We start from the raw sequence: 16,177 nt of genomic DNA on the forward strand, positions 1-16,177 counted from the left end.
GCTGCAACTCTGGTGCCTATAGAGCACGTCCTAGTGCCTGCAGCTCTGGTGCCTACAGAGCACGTCAGAGTGCCTGCAGCTCTGGTGCCTATAGAGTGGGTCCTAGTGGCCGCAGCTCTGGTGCCTACAGAGCACGTCCTAGTGCCTGCAGCTCTGGTGCCTATAGAGCGCGTCCTAGTGCCTGCAGCTCTGGTGCCTATAGAGCGCCTCCTAGTGGCTGCACCTCTGGTGCTTATAGAGCGCATCCTAGTGCCTGCAGTTCTGGTGCCTATAGAGCACGTCCTAGTCGCTGCAGCTCTGGTGCCTATAGAGTGGGTCCTAGTGGCTGCAGCTCTGGTGCCTATAGAGCGCCTTCTAGTGGCGGCACCTCTGGTGCCTATAGAGTGGGTCCTAGTGGCTGCAGCTCTGGTGCCTATAGAGTGAGTCCTAGTGGCTGCAGCTCTGGTGCCTATAGAGCATGTCCTAGTGCCTGTAGCTCTGGTGCCTATAGAGTGGGTCCTAGTGGCTGCAGCTCTGGTGCCTATAGAGCGCGTCCTAGTGCCTGCAGCTCTGGTGCCTATAGAGTGGGTCCTAGTGGCTGCAGCTCTGGTGCCTATAGAGTGCATCCTAGTGGCTTCAGCTCTGGTGCCTATAGAGCGTGTCCTAGTGGCTGCACCTCTGGTGCCTATAGAGCGCGTCCTAGTGGCTGCAGCTCTGGTGCCTATAGAGCGCGTCCTAGTGCCTGTAGCTCTGGTGCCTATAGAGTGGGTCCTAGTGCCTGCAGCTCTGGTGCCTACAGAGCACGTCCTAGTGCCTGCAGCTCTGGTGCCTATAGAGTGGGTCCTAGTGGCTGCAGCTCTGGTGCCTATAGAGTGGGTCCTAGTGGCCACAGCTCTGGTGCCTATAGAGCGCGTCCAAGTGGCTGCACCTCTGGTGCCTATAGAGCGGGTCCTAGTGGCTGCAGCTCTGGTGCCTATAGAGCGCCTCCTAGTGGCTGCACCTCTGGTGCCTATAGAGCGTGTCCTAGTGCCTGTAGCTCTGGTGCCTATAGAGTGGGTCCTAGTGCCTGCAGCTCTGGTGCCTACAGAGCACGTCCTAGTGCCTGCAGCTCTGGTGCCTATAGAGTGGGTCCTAGTGGCTGCAGCTCTGGTGCCTATAGAGTGGGTCCTAGTGGCCACAGCTCTGGTGCCTATAGAGCGCGTCCTAGTGGCTGCACCTCTGGTGCCTATAGAGCGGGTCCTAGTGGCTGCAGCTCTGGTGCCTATAGAGCGCCTCCTAGTGTCTGCACCTCTGGTGCCTATAGAGCGCGTCCTAGTGCCTGCAGCTCTGGTGCCTATAGAGCACGTCCTTGTGGCTGCAGCTCTGGTGCCTATAGAGTGGGTCCTAGTGGCTGCAGCTCTGGTGCATATAGAGTGCCTCCTAGTGGCGGCACCTCTGGTGCCTATAGAGTGGGTCCTAGTGGCTGCAGCTCTGGTGCCTATAGAGCGCGTCCTAGTGGCTACAGCTCTGGTGCCTATAGAGCGTGTCCTAGGGCCTGCAGCTCTGGTGCCTATAGAGCGCGTCCTAGTGCCTGCAGCTCTGGTGCCTATAGAGTGGGTCCTAGTGGCTGCAGCTCTGGTGCCTATAGAGTGCGTCCTAGTGGCTGCAGCTCTGGCGCCTATAGAGCGCGTCCTAGTGCCTGTAGCTCTGGTGCCTATAGAGTGGGTCCTAGTGGCTGCAGCTCTGGTGCCTATAGAGTGGGTCCTAGTGGCCACAGCTCTGGTGCCTATAGAGCGTGTACTAGTGGCTGCACCTCTGGTGCCTGTAGAGTGGGTCCTAGTGGCCACAGCTCTGGTGCCTATAGAGCGCGTCCTAGTGGCTGCACCTCTGGTGCCTATAGAGCGGGTCCTAGTGGCTGCAGCTCTGGTGCCTATAGAGCGCCTCCTAGTGGCTGCACCTCTGGTGCCTATAGAGCGCGTCCTAGTGCCTGCAGCTTTGGTGCCTATAGAGCACGTCCTAGTGGCTGCAGCTCTGGTGCCTATAGAGTGGGTCCTAGTGGCTGCAGCTCTGGTGCCTATAGAGCGCCTCCTAGTGGCGGCACCTCTGGTGCCTATAGAGTGGGTCCTAGTGGCTGCAGCTCTGGTGCCTATAGAGCGCGTCCTAGTGCCTGCAGCTCTGGTGCCTATAGAGTGGGTCCTAGTGGCTGCAGCTCTGGTGCCTATAGAGTGCGTCCTAGTGGCTGCAGCTCTGGTGCCTATAGAGCGCGTCCTAGTGGCTGCACCTCTGGTGCCTATAGAGCGCGTCCTAGTGGCTGCAGCTCTGGTGCCTATAGAGCGCGTCCTAGTGCCTGTAGCTCTGGTGCCTATAGAGTGGGTCCTAGTGCCTGCAGCTCTGGTGCCTACAGAGCACGTCCTAGTGCCTGCAGCTCTGGTGCCTATAGAGTGGGTCCTAGTGGCTGCAGCTCTGGTGCCTATAGAGCGCGTCCTAGTGGCTGCACCTCTGGTGCCTATAGAGCGCATCCTAGTGGCTGCAGCTCTGGTGCCTATAGAGTGGGTGCCTATAGAGTGGGTCCTCTATGTATTGCTGTATATTGGGATGTGGCCCCACCCTCCCAGTAATGCCCAGCGTAGGCTGTTTAGCTACACGGAATTCTCCTGCCAGAGCGTTCTGAAAGACAGGCATTATTTACACTGGATACGGAAATCTCAAAAACAAACATTGCATAGAGGTACACCTGCCAGCAGTAAAGATGTTGCCACCTGTGATACATTTCAGACTGCAAATTAGGGCGAGGAAATATTTTACAATTGGCAAACACAGATTAAATAACGTATTTAAAAGAAGCCATACCTGGGGCTTCCTCCGGCCCCATGTACACGGATCACTCCCGTGCCACCATCCTCAGCCTTCTGTATCGCCGGTACCGGGTCCCGAAACTTCCTCCAGTCGCGACCAGTCTGTGCAAGAGAAGTGCGCCCTCTACGTATCTCCCCAGCGGCTGCCGGAGAGATATGTAGGAGGTGCACATCTCTTGCACAGACTGGCTGCAACTGGAGGAAGTCACGGGACCTGGTACCGGGGCTGGAGAAGGCTAAGGACGGCGGCGTGGGAGCGATCCGTTTGCATGGGGCTGAAGGAAGATCCAGGTATGTGAAAAACTTTTATTTTAAAATGTCTCTGGTACACTTTAATCAAATCATTCATTATGTTATTTTTGCTACAGTTCCTGGTTAAAGATCCAGCATGATGGAACTTTAAGTCACAGACAAGCAAGCGTATTGCTCTTCTCCATACCCCTCCCACTGAAAGACACTCTATTGTGAGCTGTGCCAATATTCCTTCTCCCCTCCCCACAGCAACAGTACAGGCATCTCAGCTGTTGCCAAGGGACAGGTCTGTATGTGCTGGTTAGTGTTGGGTGAACTTGGTGCAGTTCACCAGGTCAAACTGATGGGGCCAACTGCTTTTATGCAGGCAAACTGGTGAACCCAAAAACTAGGGTTTATGGGGTTGCAAGCCCACAAATGCTGACACAAACATGGATTTCTCCACAGGAAGGAGATGCCCACCATCTCCATCCCACATCGCTTGTAACCACATGATGCAGGAGGACAAGCCTAGGGGGAGAGCTGAGAAATGACAGGAGGTTAGACATCACTGGACAGGAGCAGTGGGCACACAGCGGTGGGGAAGAGGGCAGAGCACCTCTCTCTCACCTGGGTCCCCCCTTCCACGCTCGCCCTCCAGATTTTACAGCAGTGTCAGCGGCAGTGGGCAGGGAATGAATGACTCACCTCTTCCTACTGCGCTCCAGGCATCAGAGCGCTGCGTCCCACAATTTCTTCAAATTCTTCAATGCAGCCCACTGCACTTGCGGAAGTACAGTGGGCAGCATTGAGGAAGGAGAAGACCTGTGACACGCAGTGCTCTGACCTCTGGAACACGGAAGGAAAAGTTGAGTCATTCATTACCCGTTGCTGACACTGGTGTAATAACTGGGGACAGGGAGCGTAAAAGGGGCGGGGACCGCCCGCTGCTCCTACTTCCTGCGCTGCTACCCCGTCCTGCTCATGACAGCCCCCCACAGCCAGGCAGGTGGCAATAAGACGGGAGGTGGTAGGCCAGGCACACTTCCTGTTTCTGCCTGGTGCCGCCCCAGACTTCCGCCGCCCGAGGAAGATGCCTCACTTGGCGTCATGGGTGGGCCATGCCTGCTAACAGCCAGAGGTATAATTCGACCGTACTTACAGGGGCGTAACTAGAAATCACTGGGCCCCCCTGCATAACTTTGGATGCCCCCCCCCCCCCACACACTGAATATGAATTGTCTACATGTCTTTATCTACAAAACTTTCCATTAATCGTTATCAATGGCTGAGCACATGCAGTCATTAGAACAATTCTGCATAGCGCAGAAAGTTTTTCCTTTCCTTGCCATTAGCTGTCAATCTCTCAGGACGGGGCCCCCTGTGGCTTCTGGGCCCCCCCTGCGGCTGCATTCCTTGCAGGGTCTATTGTTACGCCCCGCGTATTTAGCTCAATAGAGGAGGTTTGGGGGAATGAGAGAAGAGTAAGTGGTAGACAGACAGGTCTCTAGGCTGCTATCAGGCTTTTGGCCCTAGTAATCTGCTTAGGTTACCTTGAGCAGGGGCATAGCAATAGGGGGTGCAGAGGTTTCGACCACTTCGGGGGCCTTGGGCCACCCCTCAAACACAGTATTAGCTTTCTATTGGGCCTGTGCTCATAATAATCACTTCTGTAGATACTTTGAATAGTGGTAATCATTAACAAGCTGTTCCCCATCCCCCCTTGCACCTCTGACACTGTAATTGCCATTGGCAGGTTTTGGTGCGCCGTATCAATTGTTATTTATAGAGTGCTTGGGGGCCGCAATGTAAAACTTGCATCGGGGCCCACAGCTCTTTAGCTACGCCACTGACCTTGAGGATGATCCAGCTCTGCCGACAGCTGCTACCTGCCCACACTGTGGCTTTATACACGTATCTCTTCCACTGGCTACTCTCTGGCATGTGAGAATTTCTAGACATATAGGGCCATATGCAATTCTCTTTTTCTCCTGAGGTTTCTCCTAGGAGATTGTTTTTCATCTTCTATTTAAAATAATTTTACAGTACTTTTCAACCGAAAAAGTAACTGAAAAAGTACTATCAAAATTATTTTGAGTGCTTCCTTGCTTTCCGGTGGCTCAAATGCATTTTACTGACAAGTTTAAAAATATCTCCTAGGAGAAAACTCAGGAGAAAAAGTTAATTGCATGGGCCCTGGTGACAGATCTCCTCCTCTGTAGATCAGCATGCACGCTCACTTGATCATGCTATCTTTACTCTTAGAGCAATCACCAGCCAAGCACAGAATCCAAATGTTTCGCTGACATCAACGTCTTTATGCAAAGTTGTCTCCCATTATGCAGCATATAAATGAACTTGAAGTGATTGCTTTTCTTTCTTTTCTTTTTCTTTTTTTTTTTTCAATTATTTTTGTAACTGTGAAATAGGCAAAAAAAATCCCTTGGCAGTCAAAATACAGCATTAACTGCAATAATTTAAAATGGATTACTGAGAATTTCCCGTATAGCGTGAATCCAAAAAGCGATGTAGAATTAATCATTTTCACGCATTCTGAACAACCTTTTGTATTGACAATTCAAAGGTTTCAGCGATCTGCTCATTCCACCACTTAATTCCATTCTGTAGATACCCATCTTTGATAGAGTGAGGAACCCTTTTGATGTGACACGCAAGGGTGATGGCACGCTATGCAAATGAGGCCTTCCACAGGTCTAGCGTCTTGGTGGAACGTTTCATTAAATGAGACCGGGTGGGGGGAAGTCATATGGAGATAAGATGGAAACATGAAAGGTCTATGTAGCGTTCTCCACACCAGGAAATGACCTATCAAGGATATTGAATGTCATGTCAATACTTGTCGCATTTGCTATGAAAATAATAACTCTACCACCAAGTTTCCATCAGAATGTCCTACAGGCATTTTCTTTGTAGGTTTAATAAATGTGTTCAATAGCACTTCAACCTCAAAGTGAAGAAAGGGAGGGAGCTACCATCACAAGTTAGCTCTGGGCTGGAAATGTCAAACTGGTAGACACTGGTAGCCTGGGAATGGCCTACTTTAGAAGAAATCCCTTCTCCCGTTTTGTACAGTTTATCTTCTTTTTATTATACTAACAATTGGAGAAAAGAATACCATATGAAGAGATGGACTTGTCCAAAACCTGTCGCTTCTGTCAGATTTCTACTACCTACTGTAAGTGGCAGGCAGCAACATAGGAGAAACGTAATTTATGGCTCATTTTACTCTGTAAAAAACGTACTTCTTATTTGTCTATGTTTGCACATATTTTAAATTTTACAATTTTTCGCCATAGTGCCCCATTAATTGGAATTTGATTTTGTGGCAGACAATCCCACTTCAAAGAAATGTCAGTCCAAAGAAAGCTTTTTTTTATGATAGGACAATCACCGGGTGTCAGTTCAGCAAACGGTATAAGACATTCATTGCTTTGCTCCTCAAAAACACCTGGGGCTCGATTCACTAAAGCATCGAATCTGCCCATACACTACAGGCCGATTCCCGTCCAATTTCAGCATGAAATTCATCAGGGATTCGGCTGAGCCGACGCGTCCGCCCTGCCGATGCCCCCAAAATGTATATATGTGTGTAGTGTGCATTTATACATTACCTGTCCTGTAGCAGCTTCTGCACTGTGTCCATCCATCTCGCCGGGTAAGCCGCATACATGCTGACGTCAGACGCTATGCACCTTAGTGACGTCAGACATAGCGCCGCCGGCGTGTATGCGGCTTACCCGGCGAGATGGACGGAAACCGAGTGGAGGCTGACATCGGACAGGTAATGTATAAATGCACTACACTACATACATTTATACATTGCAGTGGCGGGGGTTTCGTTGTCTCGTCGCTAATCACAATTCGGCTGCCGTATCGCCGCGCACCTGACCAACCAACTTCGGCCCAAAATTTTCCAGCATGCGTGATTGACTGTGCGACCAATTTCTGTCCTGAAATTGGTCGCTTTGTCGGTCGGGCATGCACTTGGCAGCACAAATTTTAATCCAATTCGATTACAGTAATCGAACTGGATGGTCGATTGGTTGGTTGGTCGGCTAGTTTATGGCCCCCTTAACACTGTCTTGGAAATTTAGAAGAACTGCAACAATCAATACAGATCAAATCTACAGGTAGCCATACACTGGCCGATTTGCAATCAGATCGACCAACAGATAGATCCCTCTCTGATCGAATCTGATCAGAGAGGGATCGTATGACTGCCTTTACTGCAAACAGATTGTGAATCGATTTCAGCATGAAATCGATTCACCATCTGTGAAGCTGCAGCTGCAACCCCCCCCCGCCAGCTATACTTTACCTGCTCCGCCGGCGCGAGTCCCCCTGTCTCCGCTGTCTTCTTCTCCACGCTGGGCTCCGAGTCCTGCTGGCTTCACTGAACTTCCTGTCCGGGGAACAGTAGAGGGCGCTCTACTGTTTAAACTTCCTGCCGGGACAGGAAGTTCAGTGAAGCCATTCGGACTCGGAGCCCAGCGCGGAGAAGAAGACAGCGGAGAGAGTGGGGACACGCGCTGGCGGAACAGGTAATGTATTGCAACTAGCGTCGGTCATCGGGCATTTGAACACCGCTATTGACGCACTCCCAACACGCCGGCGATCGAGCAAAATCTTCCGCACAGACAGATCGATGGGAATCAACAGGAACGATTGATTTTGGACGGAAATCGATCGTTCTGTCAGCGTTTGCGCAACGATTTCACAGCAGATTCGATCACAGTGATTGAATCTGCTGTATATCGGCGGGAAAATCGTTAGGTGTATGGGCCCCTTAAGACAATTACAGCTGAATTAGCACAATAACAACACTTGCCATATCATTCTTATGCTATTCAGGCCTCCTTTGTTATGCTAATCAGCAGTGCTCATTTAGATGTTAAAACTACATTTCATCCCTTTCTTAATGGTACTGGCAGCTGTGTATAAGAATTTCACAAAATACAGTGTGTTCAAAATAGCCATGTAGTGCCTCTGTAGATGTCAACCCCATGCATCTGCCTAGCTTACCTATACCTAAAAACGGCCCTGAATACATACCATTGTCCTGAAAACCAATTAGAAGCCAAAACACTTTTATCTAGCTGAGGAAACAGTGCTGATAACATTTTATAGATTAAAAGTTCAGAGCCATTACGTCTGTCTAATTTGCAGCTGAATGAAGTAAATACATTGAGCCGTTACACTGAAAATAAAAATATGTTGCTAATGTTGAATTCACCATTAGGTACTACACATTCAATTAATTATTTCATATGTTTATTTTAAGTTCAGGATTTGTTTGAGGAGTGACTCCACATTTGAACTTCCTCTCTGCTCGTAAAAGATTAGCCACAGCATGATAATCTCTAGGTAAAAATTTCTTCATTACAGTTTATGGAAATCCTAACAAAACCTGTAGTTTTAGCTTGGATTCACTTTCCAGGAGGCACTGAAATGGTTAAAGTGAACATGAGATGAGTAAAGTAAAGTAAAGAATCGATACTCACCTTGAGCTTCTTCCAACCCCATGAACTCTGTTGCCTACCTCGCCGCCCTCCCTGGTGGCTCCATTCCTCAGGAATAGCTCCTGGTAATAGCAGTGCTTCAGTTGCACCAGTCAGGCCGCTCTGCGCATGAACGGTTGAGCTGCACTCGTGCCCCTATGAGGAAGCCCCAGATAAGTATTGATTCTTTACTTTACTCATCTCAGGTACACTTTAGGCCTCCGTGTAACTGCATGAGGAGGTAGCAGAGCTCCTGCAGTCTATTATTATTATTATCATAGTTTACCCATTTTCAGCCGCACTGCACAAAGTGTATAGTCGTGTCACTTAAAGGACAACCGAGGTGACATGCAAGTGTTTCTGTCTGGGTCAGGACCGGGTCAGACTATAGCATAACCTTCATTCACAGCCATAAAACACGTTCCTGTCAGTAAATGGCTTCTGAGAGCAGAAAAGAGATAAAAAGGTCAATAATTCATAGATTTGAGCTCTAGCATGCTTCAATGAGCAGAGACAATGAAACTGTAAAAACTTAAAAACTAGATTAAAATATAAAATAAAACTGTGGGATATCTTAAAAAGTCATATTTAGGAGAAGGAGGAGAGATACAATTGTTTCTCTCATCAGTATATTTTCACCTCAGTTGAACAGAACAGAGGAGCTCACAACCAAACCCCTCCATAGTCATATGTCTATCATAGCCTTGGGCTAATTTTAGTAGGAAGCAAATTAACTTCTCTGTATGTTTTTGGGATGTAGGAGGAAATCAGAGTGCCCGGAGGAAACCCATGCAGACACAGGGAGAACATACAAACTCCATGCAGACGGTGACCTGGCTGGGATTTGAACCAGGTAACCAGCGCTCAGTGCTATGCCACAATGCTGCTCACAGCTACTCATAAGAACGAATTAAGCACTTTCACCTGGCTAAACAAACAAAGAACACAGAGCAGTGAATTTCTTCAGTAACTATATGTGGACTAAAGACTTTTCATTGTGGTCTGTGTAAGAGTTCAGGTCAGCTTTACGTCGCCTGGAATCACATACTTATCATTTTTATGTCTCATTTTGTATTAGTGAGATGAAGCTGTATTCGGTCCCATATAGCCCATCACTTGTAAATAGCCCTTGGCTGGTATTATTTTTGCTCTCAGTCTACCACATTCTTCAGTATTTCCAACAACAGACATTACAAAGTAAAGACATTAAAGTAGCACAAGCTGGGGATTACAAAGAAAGTTTTCAAACCAGATAAGGGGATTGTCATGTCAGGTATACAAAAGTATCAAAATCTCTTGGATCAGGCAAATTCAAAGAGTTTTTCTCCTTTGAGCAAACCCAGATCCAAAGATTTAAAACACATTTGAAGTTTGAGAGAAATGCTGTTTTCTGCAGTTTGAAATTCTTTAACTTTTATAGCTATATTTTTGGGGGGCTGAATCTCAAGCGCCTTTCTTGCTTCATATCATAGGAGCCATCACGGCTTAACAGTAGCTAAAAGGAATCTGTTTGTGTCACTTAAAGTGTACCAGAGCTGAAAATTAAAAAGATCTTATACATACCTGGGGCTTCCTCCAGCCACCTGGATCGATCCCATGCCGCTGTCCTCCGCTGCCCGCAGCTATGAGAACCGGGTCCCTGCACTTCCGTCAGTCGGAGCCAGTTTAGCATAAGAGAAATGTGTTGTTTGCAAATCTCTCCAGCAGCCACTGGAGAGATACGTAGAGGGCGCACTTCTCCTGTGTAGGCTGGCTCAGATGACGTCAGTGACGGGACCCGGTTCTCGTAGCTGCGGGCAGCGGAGGACAGCGGTGCAGGATCGATCCAGACAGATGGGGCTGGAGGAAGCCCCAGGTATGTATAAAATCTCTTTAATAATGTCAGCTCTGAGTCCCTTTAAAGCAGGGGTCTCAAACCCGCAGGAGGCAAAGTGAGGATGAGGCTGGGCCGCATAAGGAATTTCACAATCGCGGCACATCGCCGCCTCTGCCCGCCCCTCTCACTCTTCCTTCACAGAGAGGGGCGGGAAGAGGCAGCGATCCATGCGGCGATTGATGCCAGGAGGGGCAGAGCTGAAGTTGAAAGCTCTGCCCCTTCCAGGAAATACCAGCGGATTGCCCCCCGGGTGATTTGGGGGCTCTGCAGCCCTCGTTTAGCGGCGGGGATGCGGCGGATTACTTGGGAGCACTGAAATGAACTATGAGGAAGCTTTTGCCGGCGAGGGCCACAAAATATTGTATCGAGGGCTGCAAATGGCCCGCGGGCCGCGAGTTTGAGACCTCTGCTTTAAAGGATACTTGAAGTGACGTGTGACATGATGAGGTAGACATGGGTATGTACAGTGCCTAGCACACAAATAACTATGCTGTGTTCCTTTTTTTCTTACTCTGCCTGAAAGAGTTAGAAATCAGGTATGTAAGTGGCTGACTCAGTCCTGACTCAGACAGGAAGTGACTACAGTGTGACCCTCACTAATAAGAAATTTCCCTTTTTATCTCTTTCTTGCTATCAGAAGCCATTTTCTGCTAGGAAAGTGTTTTATAGTTGGAATTTCAAATTGGAATCAGTGAGGGTCACACTGTAGTTACTTCCTGTCTGAGTCAGGACTGAGTCAGCCACTTACATACCTGATATTTAACTCTTTCAGACAGAAAAAGAAAAAAAGGGACACAGCATAGTTATTTGTGTGCTAGGCACTGTACATATACATGTCTATCTCATCATGTCACATGTTACTTCGAGTATCCTTTAAATGGGAAACAAGTTTTCTGCATGTGGGTAACCACATGCTTGCTATACACCAGTGGTTCTGGATGTAAGTCTGGCTTCAAGGGCATAAAGAGATCTGCATTGTGGGTAACCACAGATGTTAAATTTTTACGCATTAAACCACTAACGTGTAAAAATGTATGTGTTAATGTTCCTGCACCAGCGGGAATGCATAAAAATGTACGCAATGCGGCCTGCCGACCCTGATGTCGGCAAAAACTAAACTAACTGACGGAGGGAGACCAGAGCAGCAGCGAGTGACTACGAGGGCACAGGTTGGCTGCATGGGGCTGGTAGAAGCCCCAGGTAAGTAAAACTCATTTTTTTTTTTTGCCTGATAACTCCTTTAAAGCTGAATTATCACAAATACCTTATGTTTTGAGAAGGCAAATCACATTAAGTATTACTTTTTAGTAGGAGTACTTTTTGGTCTCTTTTAGTCCCCTATACTTTCCTTGTGGTTTTGGGTCCCCCCCGAGCTGCTTGGTTACTCCCTTAAATGGGGAGGGAAGTTATTTGTCTCTTCATGGACAGTTGATTTTGTTCCCTGGTAGTAAATGGATAAGGTAAGCTACAAACAGCATGCCAAAAGTGCGCTAACCTGGTGATCAGAAACTGTGTTTTCTTGCACTGAGTAACTGATCACCACTCTTTACCGTTAGTTGTCACCAGAAAAAGTTCTAGTACATGGCTTATGAACTTGTGGCCACATAGGCCTAGTGCACACCGGAGCGTTTCCGCTGCGGTTTGCGATCTGCTTGCGGGTGCGGATCTGCTAGGGTAATGCATTTCAATGGGGTGGTGCACACCAGAGCGGGTGGCGTTTTTCAGAAACGCATACTCCCGGGCTGCAGCAGATTTTGGATTGCGGATGCGTTTCTGCCTCAATGTTAAGTATAGGAAAAACGCAAACCGCTCTGAAAAACGGCACTTCAGAGCGGTTTGCCAGGCGTTTTTTGTTACAGTAGCTGTTCAGTAACAGCTTTACTGTAACAATACATGAAATCTACTACACCAAAAACGCTACACAAAACCGCAAAACGCTAGCTGAAACGCTGCAGAAAAATAAGAAAAAGCGTTTCAAAATCTGCTAGCATTTTGCGGATCTGCTAGCGGTTTTTGGTGTGCACCAGGCCATACAGCTACTTCTGCCCGTGACACACTGTAGCAAAATGGCAAATCGGGTTTTTTTTTAATTCGATCCATGAATTTCTGATTGGGCACTGATAAAATGCTTGCAGGATGAGATCGTTATTAACCCATGTATGCCTAGATTCAGAGTGGTCCACAGAGGTGTACATGGAAAAGAGGTACTTGGTGACTAAGGCGCTGGATCATCCAGTTAAGTATTGCAGATAGTTAAAAGCCAATCCTCACTGACTCACTCCCATCAATATTACTGCCATAATCTGGAGTTTGTGACATGATGATAGCAAATCCTCGGGCGTGGCTTGCTAACCCTGCCACCGCTATTCAGAGTTTGGGTACAAGATAGCCAAACTCCACTCATCGCATTCTGACCCCAGTAGCTGCCTCTGCCAACCCCTAGAATTCAACTATACAATAGCCAAAACCCAGCTCTTAAAGAGAAACTTTAACCAAGGATTGAACTTCATTCCAATCAGTTGCCGATACCCCCATTCCCCATGAGAAATCTTTACATTTTCTCGAATAGATCATCGGTAGGGACCTGTATGATTGATATTGTGGTGAAACCCCTCCCATAGTGTGATGCCATGACTATGATCCTGACAGTTTCCTGTCTGTGAACCTCATTGCGTTGTGGGAACTAATGGCTTTTTCCCACTACCAAGCAAGCAATACCTCCCTCTGTGCTTAGATCTCTCAGTAACGAACATTCCGTACAGATCACCTGGAAGAACTAAAGATGTCACCACCAGTAATACGTTTCAGAATGTAAATCAGAGAAAGGTAAAAGAGTTTACAATGGGCAAACACCGACTACTACATAATCTATAAATGAACATTGTAGAAAATAAACAATTTTATTTATGATGTTATTTTTACTACAGTTCCTGTTTAACATACACCTGTAACAACAAAAAGTGCCCCTGGCCTGTGGGGTACTGACCTCAGGAGGGAGAATCCTCAGGACCCTAATGAGGCTTCCCCCATCCTCTGTAGCCTCGGGGATCCAGCTCTGGCTCCCCTGACAAGCGCCAACAAGCACTGCGCAGGAGCGGCAATATTTACCTAGCGCGATCCAGCTTGGGCTCAGGCAGAAAAAAACGAGCCTGGTTGAGTCTGCTCTACTGCGCTGGCAACTTGCACCTGCGCTGGATGGCAGTACGTAAATATTTACCTCTCCGCCATTCTTGGGCTTCCAGCACTGTAACAGTGCTGGGACAGAGGAGGACGTGTAAAGCCTTATTATGATCCAGAGACATCCCCCTTCTGAGGTAAATATTCCCCAGGGGCTGTTTTTTTTTCATTACAGGTTTACTTTAAATTGCTCAGCTGCCAATAAAATTGTGGTCTACGGCAGCACCTAATTTGTTGGGTCTATGCGCCCAATTTACCTGCTTCATCCTCTAGGTTTTTCACGTCTAAGATGCAGTCGAAGTAGTAATACCTTACATACTTGCATATAAGCCTAATTTTTCAGGACAGAAAATGTGCTGAAAAGTTACCCCCTTGGCTTATATGTGAACTATTGGAGCAGAACAGATGGTGGAGCAGGTTATGTTACTGGCAGGGGAGCATAATGATTTTACACTAGTGATCTCTTCCAGCTGGCTTCCTGCTGTGTTTGTGTCGCCCATCCCCTGCAACATGGTGTGTAGAGTGCATTGCTCAAGACTACCTGTGTCCCCTGACTTGTAGAGTGAAGCATGCAAGCAACAGCTCAGCAGTGCAATGATCAGGGATTCTTCCTGTGTGTCAATCTCTGTGTCTCATATCTATGATGCCATCTAAGGTGTCTTTCAACACAGCTGTTTGATCCTTGGAGCACAACTGGCTATGGAGAGAGGGCATGACTTGTACTGGGGGCACATCTGGCCACTGTGAAGGGGGCTATACCGGGGAGGAGGCTTATACATGAGTCAATCACTTTTTCTTGGTTTCTGAGGGAAAAGTGCGTACCTCGGCTTATACGCGGGTAGGCTTATATGCCAGTATATACGTTAGGTAAAACTTGAAAATTAACATTTCTTTATCTACTCAATTATGTCTCAAGACTTTGGATATACTTTAGGCATCCAAAAGGGTCAATTCTGTTGTAATGTTATGCCAAAATCCAAACTAAAGCTCTTCGAGATGACAAGATACCTCAGTACCTTAAGTGACTATTCAAATAGAGATGAGGTTACACAAAGGAATCTGTCTTTGGGGATGAAGTCAGTAGCATCAGTTCCAAAAGCCATCAATCAACGTGCAGTTAAAGAATAAGGAAATCACTCATGCTATTGTCAAGTCGAAGTGCAAAATGTGATGGCTTCATATACATCAGCATCACTAAGATTGTAAATGGCTCTCAAGAGGATCAAGTGGTCAGCCTGGTCTGAAATAAATGATGAGCCTCTTCCTGAAAGTGCATCTTAAATTACAACAGAACAATTTTACCTTTTCCATTATTGTGAAGCCTAAACGACGCCAACCTACAAATCATATGTTATTGACAAGATATTCTATGTATGTACACAGCCTTATTCCATTAACCGGTCCAAGAAGCAAAATGATAAGAGCAACCTGCTGTATGAAGAGAATCCAGTCACACAGTAATTCTTCAATGGCTGCTGCTGCTGATGTTACTGCTACAAGTGTTCCTTCCATTGTCACGCTATAAAGAGCATCACCTAAACCATTCCATCTGTCCTTAAAGGACATCCCAGGTGAAAATAAAGTGATGAGATAAACAATTGTATCTATCCTCCTTCTCCTGAAAATGACTTTTTTAGATATCTCACAGTTTTATTTTATATTTAAATCTAGTTTTCACCTTTTTATGGTTTCATTGTCTCTGCTCAATGACACCTTCATTGCAGTATGCCAGAGCTTTAGACTATGAACTATTAATCCTTTGTATCTCTTTCCTGCTCTAAGAAGCCATTTAGTGGCTTTAGTGTTTTATAGCTGTAATTAATTATCAGTAAGAGTTACACTATAATCTGACGCTGTCCCGACCAGGGATGTCACATGGGGCATGCTACCAGGGGCGTAACAAAAGGGGCTGCAGCCCCTGCACAATAAGTGGATAAACAGGAAGTAGCGCCAGACACCAGAGCGATGAACATCCATGGCGGAACGCAGGAAGGTATATATATCTGCCGCTGCCTGCACACACACTTATTGAAGCTGGAGGGAAGTGCAGAGGAGAGAGCCTGAGGCCCTCCCCCCTCCCCGCCGATGTGTGGCCATGGCGCCTTCCCCCTCATGTCCTCATGTTGCGACCCCTCCAGCCCCCCAAAATGGCCCTGAGCTGCACCGGGGGTGGGGTGGGGGGGGTTGGTTCTTGGGCATCAGAATCTCTGCAGGGGGGCTTGGTGGCTCCTAGTTACGCCCCTGCATGTCACCCCCTCAATCCCCCCCTTCAAAACAAATATTTTGTAATCAGCACCGAGGTACGCCACTGGATAGGGGTTAAGAAAGAGGTTGGATTTATCATCAGCACATTTTCATGTGTGAAGCCTAATAGTTTCCTGATTACATAAAAAAAAAAAACCCAAAACTAACATAAATCTACTTTCAGGTCACTCAAATTAACAACAAAATTAAACAAAAAATTGGAACATCACTTCACGTTACATACCCTTTAAAGTAATTGTTTTTGCATTAAAATGCCATAGAACTTTAATGTTTTCATTGGAAAATTTAAAGGAATA

At 47.3% G+C, this 16,177-nt stretch overlaps 1 long non-coding RNA gene across 1 annotated transcript in view; it reads left to right on the forward strand.

Annotated features, from left to right (window-relative positions):
* The window catches only part of LOC137531967 (uncharacterized), a 30,205-nt gene extending 15,146 nt beyond the window's left edge, over positions 1-15,059 (forward strand). The window contains exons 2-3 of the long non-coding RNA XR_011023821.1: positions 9,324-9,416; positions 15,000-15,059. This is a non-coding gene — a long non-coding RNA (uncharacterized lncRNA). The remainder of the gene's footprint in view (positions 1-9,323; positions 9,417-14,999) is intronic.
* The last annotated feature ends 1,118 nt before the right edge of the window (positions 15,060-16,177 follow it).

Source organism: Hyperolius riggenbachi, chromosome 9 (genome assembly GCF_040937935.1).
Source record: "Hyperolius riggenbachi isolate aHypRig1 chromosome 9, aHypRig1.pri, whole genome shotgun sequence".
In the NCBI taxonomy this organism is placed as follows: Eukaryota; Metazoa; Chordata; class Amphibia; order Anura; family Hyperoliidae; genus Hyperolius; species Hyperolius riggenbachi.